We start from the raw sequence: 8,661 nt of genomic DNA on the forward strand, positions 1-8,661 counted from the left end.
AAAGGTTTAATCTTTAAATTCTAGAATCATATCTTTTAGTTTCTTGTTAGTAAAGTAATCAATTTTAATTTTAAAAATTAAATCTTTTTCAAAATATCTTTTTTCTTAAAAACCATATCTGTTTAATCATATCTTTTCTATCATATCTTTTTCAAAATTTTATCTTTTTCAAAAATTTGATTTCAAAATATCTTCTTATCTTCTTATCTTTTCAAATTTGATTTTCAAATCTTTTTCAACTAACTAATTGACTTTTTGTTTGTTTCTTATCTTTTTCAAAACCACCTAACTACTTTTCCCTCTCTAATTTTCGAAAATTTCTCCTTCCTTTTCAAAATTCTTTTAATTAATTAATTGTTTTAAATTTTAATTTTAATTTTATTTCACCTTTAATTTTCGAAAATCATTAACTCCTTTTCAAAAATTATTTTCGAAAACTTCTCTCTCTCATCTTATTCTATTTATTTATTCTTTTACTAACACTTCTCTTCATCTCAAATCTCTGCTTCTATCCTCACCCTTGTGTTTGGATTATTCATTCTTCTTCACTCTTATTCCCTTTCTTCTTCTACTAACATAAAGGAATCTCTATACTGTGATTTAGAGGATTCCTCTTCCTTTTCTGTTCTCTTCTTTCTCATATGAGCAGGAACAACAAAAAACGCATTCTTGTTGAAGCTGATCCTGAACGTGAAAGGACTCTGAAAAGGAAACTAAGAGAAGCTAAATTACAACAATCCAGACACAACCTTACTGAAATTTTTGAACAAGAAAAGGATATGGCAGCTGAATCCAACAACAATAATGCAAGGAGGATGCTTGGTGATTATACTCACCTACTTCAAAGTTTGATGGAAGAAGCATCTCAATTCCTGCCATTGGAACAAACAATTTTGAGCTGAAACCTCAATTAGTTGCTCTAATGCAACAAAACTGCAAGTTTTATGGACTTCCATCAGAAGATCCCTATCAGTTTTTAACTGAGTTCTTGCAAATCTGCGAGACTGTTAAGACTAATGGAGTAGATCCTGAAGTCTACAGGCTCATGCTTTTCCCTTTTGCTGTAAGAGACAGAGCTAGAACATGGTTGGACTCACAACCTAAGGATAGCCTGGACTCCTGGGATAAGCTGGTCACGGCCTTCTTGGTTAAGTTCTTTCCTCCTCAAAAGCTGAGCAAGCTTAGAGTGGATGTTCAGACCTTCAAGCAAAAGGATGGTGAATCCCTCTATGAAGCTTGGGAAAGATACAAGCAGATGACCAAAAAGTGTCCTTCTGACATGTTTTCAGAGTGGACCATGTTAGATATTTTCTATTATGGTCTATCTGAGTTCTCTAAGATGTCATTGGACCATTCTGCAGGTAGATCCATTCACCTAAAGAAAATGCCTGCAGAGGCTCAGGAACTTATTAAAATGGTTGTAGATAACTAATTCATGCACACTTCTGAGAGAAATTTCGTAAATAATGGGACACCTCAGAGGAAGGGAGTTCTTGAAATTGATGCTCTGAATACCATATTGGCTCATAACAAAATGTTGACTCAGCAAGTCAACATGATTTTTCAAAGTCTGAATGAATGGTAGAATGCATCCAACAGCACTAAAGATGCATCTTTTGAAGAAGAAGCTTATGATCCTGAAAACCCTGCAATAGCAGAGGTAAATTACATGGGGGAAGCCTTTGGCAACACCTATAACCCCTCATGGAGAAATCATCCAAATTTCTCATGGAAGGATTAACAAAGGCCTCAATAAGGCTTTAATAATGGTGGAAGAAACAGGTTTAGCAATAGCAAACCTTTTCCATCATCTTCTCAGCAACAGACAGAGAATTTTGAGCAGAGCACCTCTAACTTAGCAAACATAGTCTCTGATCTGTCTAAGGCCACTTTAAGTTTCATGAGTGAAACAAGGTCCTCCATCAGAAATTTGGAGGCACAAGTGGGTCAGCTGAGTAAGAAAGTCACTGAAACTCCTCCTAATACTCTCCCAAGCAATACTGAAGAGAATCCAAAAAGAGAGTGCAAGGCCATTGACATAATCAACATGGCCGAACCTAGAGAGGAAGGAAAGGACGTGAATCCCAATGAGAAAGACCTCATGGGACGTCTCTCAAGCAAGAAGGAGTTCCCTATTGAGGACCCAAGGGAATCTGAGGCTCATATAGAGACCATAGAGATCCCATTAAATCTCCTTCTGCCATTCTTGAGCTCTAAAGACTATTCTTCCTCTGAAGAGGATGGAGATGTAACTGGAGAGCAAGTTGCTCAATATCTAGGAGCCATCATGAAGCTGAATGCCAAATTGTTTGGTAATGAGACTTGGGAAGGTGAACCTCCCTTGCTCATTAGTGAACTAGATATATGGGTTCAGCAAACTTTACCTCAAAAGAGACAAGATCCTTGCAAATTCTTAATACGCTGTACCATAGGCACCATGACCTTTGAGAAGGCTCTATGTGACCTAGGGTCAAGCATAAATCTTATGCCACTCTCTATAATGGAGAAGTTGGGGATCATTGAGGTACAACCTGCCATATTCTCATTACAAATGGCAGACAAGTCAGTAAGACAAGCTTATGGATTAGTAGAGGACGTGTTAGTGAAGGTTGAAGGCCTTTACTTCCCTGTTGATTTCATAATCTTAGACTCTATGAAGGAGGATGATGAATGCATCATTCTTGGAAGACCTTTCCTAGCCACAGCAGGAGCTGTGATAGATGTTAACAGAGGAGAATTAGTCCTTTAATTGAATGGGGACTACCTTGTATTTAAGACCCAAGGGTGTTCTTCTGTAACAATGGAGAGGAAGCATGAAAAGCTTCTCTCAGTACAGAGTCGAACAAAGCCCCCACAATCAAACTTTAAGTTTGGTGTTGGAAGGCCACAACCAAACTCTAAGTTTGGTGTTGAATCCCCACATCCAAACTCTAAGTTTGGTGTTGGGAGTCTACAACATTGACCTGATCACCTGTGAGGCTCCATGAGAGTCCACTGTCAAGCTAGTGACATTAAAGAAGCGCTTATTGGGAGGCAACCCAATTTTTATTTATCTATTTTTATTTTTATTTTTATTGTTCTTTTATATTTTATTAGGTTCATGATCATGTGGAGTCACAAAATAAATACCAAAATTAAAAACAGAATAAAAAACAACAGAAGAAATAGCACACCCTGGAGGAAGGGCTTACTGGCGTTTAAACGCCAGTAAGGAGCATCTGGCTGGCGTTCAACGCCAGAACAGAGTATGGATCTGACGTTGAATGCCAGAAACAAGCAACATCCTGGCGTTTAAACGCCAGAAATACACCCTGAGGAGAGTTGGCGCTGAACGCTAGAAACAAGCATGGAACTGGCATTCATCGCCAGAAACATGCTGCAAATGGGCATTGAACGCCCAAAACAAGCATAAAGCTGGCGTTCAACGTCAGAAACAAGCATCACTCTGGAATTTAAACACCAAAATTGCATGCAAAGGTGTTTTTCACGCCTCATGGGTGCAGGGATGTTAAATCCTTGACACCTCAGGATCTGTGGACCCCACAGGATCCCCACTTACCTCAACTCACCTTCTCTCTTCTTTACCAATCACCTCAATCTCTCTTTCCCATCACCTCTTCACCACTCGCATCCATCCATCTCTTCCCCACCCAATCCCACCTATATGGCCGAAACATACACATCTCTCCCTCTCCTCCATATCTTCTTCTTCTTCTTCTTCTATTCTTTCTTCTTTTGCTCGAGGACGAGCAACATTCTAAGTTTGGTGTGGTAAAAGCATAGATTTTTTGTTTTTCCATAACCATTGATGGCACCTAAGGCCAGAGAAACCTCAAAATAAAAAAAAGAGAAAAGGAAAGACAAAAGCTTCTACCTCTGAGTCATGGGAGATGGAGAGATTCATCTCAAGGGTCCATAGCTCAGTAGTAGAGCATTTGACTGCAAATCAAGAGATCCCTGAGATACCTCAGGGGATACATTTTCCTCCACACAATTATTGGGAGCAACTAAGGATAGGAGCACCAAAATCACTAGGTATCAAGCAACAAAAGCAAGGAAGAGACATAGAGGAGCTCAAGAGCTCCATTGGTTCTTCAAGAGAAAGCGCCACCATCACTAAGGTGGACTCATTCCTTGTTCTTAATACTCTATTTTTCGATTTTATGCTATATGTTTGTCTATGTTTTGTGTCTTTACTACATGATCATTAGTATTTAGTAACTATGTCTTAAGGCTATGAATAACTCCATGAATCCTTCACCTTTATTAAATGAAAAAATGTTTTTAATACAAAAGAACAAAAAGTACATAAATTTCGAAATTATCCTTGAATTTAGTTTAATTATGTTGATGTGGTGACAATACTTTTTGTTTTCTGAATGAATGCTTGAACAGTGCATATTTTTAATCTTGTTTTTTATGAATATTAAAATTGTTGGCTCTTGAAAGAATGATGAACAAAGAAAAATGTTACTGATAATCTGAAAAATCATAAATTTGATTCTTGAAGTAAGAAAAAGCAGTGAATAGCAAAAGCTTGCGAAAAAATATTTTGGTAAAAAAAAAAGAAAGAAAAAGAAAAAGCAAGCAGAAAAAGCCAATAGCCCTTAAAACCAAAAGGCAAGGGTAAAAAGGATCCAAGGCTTTGAGCATCAATGGATAGAAGGGCCTAAGGAAATAAATCCAGGCCTAAGCGGCTAAATCAAGATGTCTCTTACCATGTGCTTGTGGCATGCAAGTCCAAGTGAAAAGCTTGAGACTGAGTGGTTAAAGTCGTGATCCAAGGCAAAAAGAGTGTGCTTAAGAACTCTGGACACCTCTAACTGGGGACTCTAGCAAAGCTGAGTCACAATCTAAAAAGGTTCACCCAGTCATGTGTCTGTGGCATTTATGTATCCGATGGTAATATTGGAAAACAAAGTGCTTAGGGCCATGGCCAAGACTCATAAAAGTAGCTGTGTTCAAGAATCAACATACTTAACTAGGAAAATCAATAACACTATCTGAAATTCTAAGTTCCTAGAGATGCCAATCATTCTAAACTTCAAGGGAAAAAGTGAGATGCCAAAACTATTCAGAAGCAAAAAGCTACAAGTCCCGCTCATCTAATTAGAACTAATATTCATTGATATTTTGGGATTTATAGTATATTCTCTTCTTATTATCCTATTTGATTTTCAGTTGCTTGGGGACAAGCAACAATTTAAGTTTGGTGTTGTGATGAGCGGATAATTTAGACGCTTTTTGGCATTGTTTTTAGGTAGTTTTTAGTAGGATCTAGCTACTTTTAGGGATGTTTTTATTAGTTTTTATGTAAAATTTATATTTCTGGACTTTACTATGAGTTTGTGTATTTTTCTGTGATTTTAGGTATTTTCTGGCTGAAATTGAGGGACCTGAGCAAAACTCTGATAAAAGGCTGACAAAGGACTGCTGATGCTGTTGGATTCTGACCTCCCTGCACTCAAAATGGATTTTTTGGAGCTACAGAACTCCAAATGGCGCGCTCTCAACGGAGTTGGAAATTTGACATCCATAGCTTTCCAGCAATATATAATAGTCCATACTTTATTCGAGATTAGACGATGTAAACTGGCGCTCAACGCCAGTTCCATGCTGCATTCTGGAGTCAAACGCCAGAAACACGTCACGAACCAGAGTTGAACGCCAAAAACACGTTACAACTTGGCGTTCAACTCCAAAAGAAGCCTTTGCAAATGTAAAGCTCAAGCTCAGCCCAAGCACACACCAAGTGGGCCCCAGAAGTGGATTTCTGCATCAATTACTTACTTTTGTAAACCCTAGTAGCTAGTCTAGTATAAATAGGACATTTTACTATTGTATTAGACATCTTTTGACCACATATCTGGTCCTTCTCCCTATTTTCGAATTTCATATCATATTTTAGGGGCTGGCCTCTTGGCCATGCCTGGATCATCACTTATGTATTTTCAACGGTGGAGTTTCTACACACCATAGATTAAGGGTGTAGAGCTCTGCTGTACCTCGAGTTTCAATGCAATTACTACTATTTTCTATTCAATTCAGTTTATTCTTGTTCTAAGATATTCGTTGCACTTAACCATGACGAATGTGATGATCCGTGACACTCATCATCATTCTCACCTATGAACGCGTGACTGACAACCACTTCTATTCCACCTTAGACCGAGCGCATATCTCTTAGATTCCTTAATCAGAATCTTCGTGGTATAGGCTAGAATTGATGGCGGCATTCATGAGAATCCGGAAAGTCTAAACCTTGTCTGTGGTATTCCGAGTAGGATTCAGGGATTGAATGACTATGACGAGCTTCAAACTCACGATTGTTGGGTGTGATGACAAACGCAAAAGAATCAACGGATTCTATTCCGACATGATCGAGAACCGACAGATGATTAGCCGTGCCATGACAGAGCATTTGGACCTTTTTCACTGAGAGGATGGGATGTAGCCATTGACAACGGTGATGCCCTACATACAGCTTGCCATGGAAAGGAGTAAAAAGGATTGGATGAAGGCAGTAGGAAAGCAGAGATTCAAAAGGAGCACAGCATCTTCATACGCCTATCTGAAATTCCCACCAATGATTTACATAAGTATTTCTATCTTTATTTTCTGTTTATTTATTATTATTATTCAAAAACTTCATAACCATTTGAATCAGCCTAACTGAGATTTACAAGATGACCATAGCTTGCTTCATACCAACAATCTCCGTGGGATCGACCCTTACTCACGTAAGGTTTATTACTTGGACGACCCAGTGCACTTGCTGGTTAGTTGTGCGAGGTTGTGAGGAAAGTGCTGAGTTATAAACGCGCATACCAAGTTGAATGCCATTATTAGAGATCACAATTTCGTACACCAGTAAGCAATTGCAACTTTGTGTACCACACCATACCGTTTTAGCAATGCTTCCATCTTCCTATTTCAAAAATGAGTGCATTGGTCGTGCAGATGGCTCATGGTAACCCATAACTGCGACAATATTATTTCTTATAAAAGAAACCACAATGTTAGCAACATCAAGGCGGGTTGGAATTGCTTCCACCCACTTTGATACATAATCTACTGCCAAGAGAATATAAAGGTACCCACTTGTATTAGAAAATGGTCCCATAAAATCTATGCCTCATTGATGAATCCATATTTTATGATATTTATTTACTCTATTTGGGTGGTTTTCATTGACTTTTCTTGCTCTTATCTGTTGAAATAGCATGCTTTTGTGAATTCTTTTTTAATTGTGCTTAATTGTGAAAAACATGATTTTCATGCTTAAATTGCCAATTTTAATTCACTTTTCTCCCATTCGATGCCTTGATATGATTATTTGAGTGATTCAAGATTTTGAAGGCAAGAATGGCTTGAGAAAGTGGAAGGAAAGCATACAAAGTGGAAGAATTCAAGAAAGGAATGATTTGGAAAGCTGTCCATCCTGACCTCTCGGTACTAAAATGGTCATAACTTGAGTTACAGAGGTCCAAATTAGGCGGTTTCAGCGGGTATTGGAAAGCTAACATCCGGGATTTCAAAATGATATGCAATTTGATATAGTAGACATAAGTCTAAGTGTGCATACACACAGGTACTTGTGCGTAGGAATTCAGCATGTGTGTGGACGCACACGTTTGTGCATCCGCACAAGTCCCTGCACATGACCTCATTAATGGCAACTCGCTGGCAGCGATTTTTAGGCCCCCGAAACCCAATCCAACTCATTTCTGAAGGTATTTCAAGCCAAATTGAAGCTTGGAGAAGGGGGGAACACTTAGGTTTAGATTTTTACATGTTTTTGTTTAGTTTTTCTAGAGAGAGAATGGTGGACGAAATTGTGATTGCCCTCTTTGTATTTGCATGAGATTTATTTAATGGCTCTTTGGCATATGTGATCACAACTACATTCAACTAACCAGCAAGTGTACTGGGTCGTCCAAGTAATAAACCTTACGTGAGTAAGGGTCGATCCCACAGAGATTATTGGTATGAAGCAAGCTATGGTCACCTTGCAAATCTCAGTCAGGCGGATTCAAGGATAATTGGATTATTAATTTAAATTTGATTAATGGAATAAATAGAAAATAAAAAGGGATAGAAATACTTATGTAAAGCAATAGTGAGAATTTCAGATAAGTGTGTGAAGATGCTGTGCTCCTCTCGTATCTCTATTTTCTTATTACATTCATCCAATCCTTCCTACTCCTTTCCATGGCAAGCTGTATGTAGGGCATCACCGTTGTCAATGGCTACATCCCATCCTCTCAGTGAAAACGTTCCTATGCTCTGTCACAGCACGGCTAATCATCTGTCGGTTCTCAATCAGGTTGGAATAGAATCCCTTGATTCTTTTGGGCTTGTCATCATGCCCAGCCTTCAGGAGTTTGAAGCTCGTCACAGTCATTCAATCACAGAATCCTACTCGGAATACCATAGACAAGATTTAGACTTTCCGGATCCTCATGAATGCCGCCATCTATCTAGCTTATACCCCACAAAGATTCTGATTAAGGAATCTAAGAGATACTCATTCAATCTAATGTAGAACGGAGGTGATTGTCAGGCACACGTTCATGGATTGAGGAAGGTGATGAGTGTCACGGATCATCACCTTCATCAAAGTTAAGTGTAGCGTATATCTTGGAATAAGAATAGAAGAGA

The 8,661-nt window shown here is 38.5% G+C and overlaps 1 non-coding gene across 1 annotated transcript; it reads right to left on the reverse strand.

The window, feature by feature from the left end:
* Positions 1 to 1,177: 1,177 nt before the first annotated feature.
* On the reverse strand, positions 1,178 to 1,281 carry LOC127745852 (small nucleolar RNA R71). Its single transcript, XR_008007476.1, has one exon. It is a non-coding gene; the product is annotated as a small nucleolar RNA R71 (small nucleolar RNA).
* Positions 1,282 to 8,661: the final 7,380 nt, after the last annotated feature.

Source organism: Arachis duranensis, chromosome 3 (assembly GCF_000817695.3).
Source record: "Arachis duranensis cultivar V14167 chromosome 3, aradu.V14167.gnm2.J7QH, whole genome shotgun sequence".
In the NCBI taxonomy this organism is placed as follows: Eukaryota; Viridiplantae; Streptophyta; class Magnoliopsida; order Fabales; family Fabaceae; genus Arachis; species Arachis duranensis.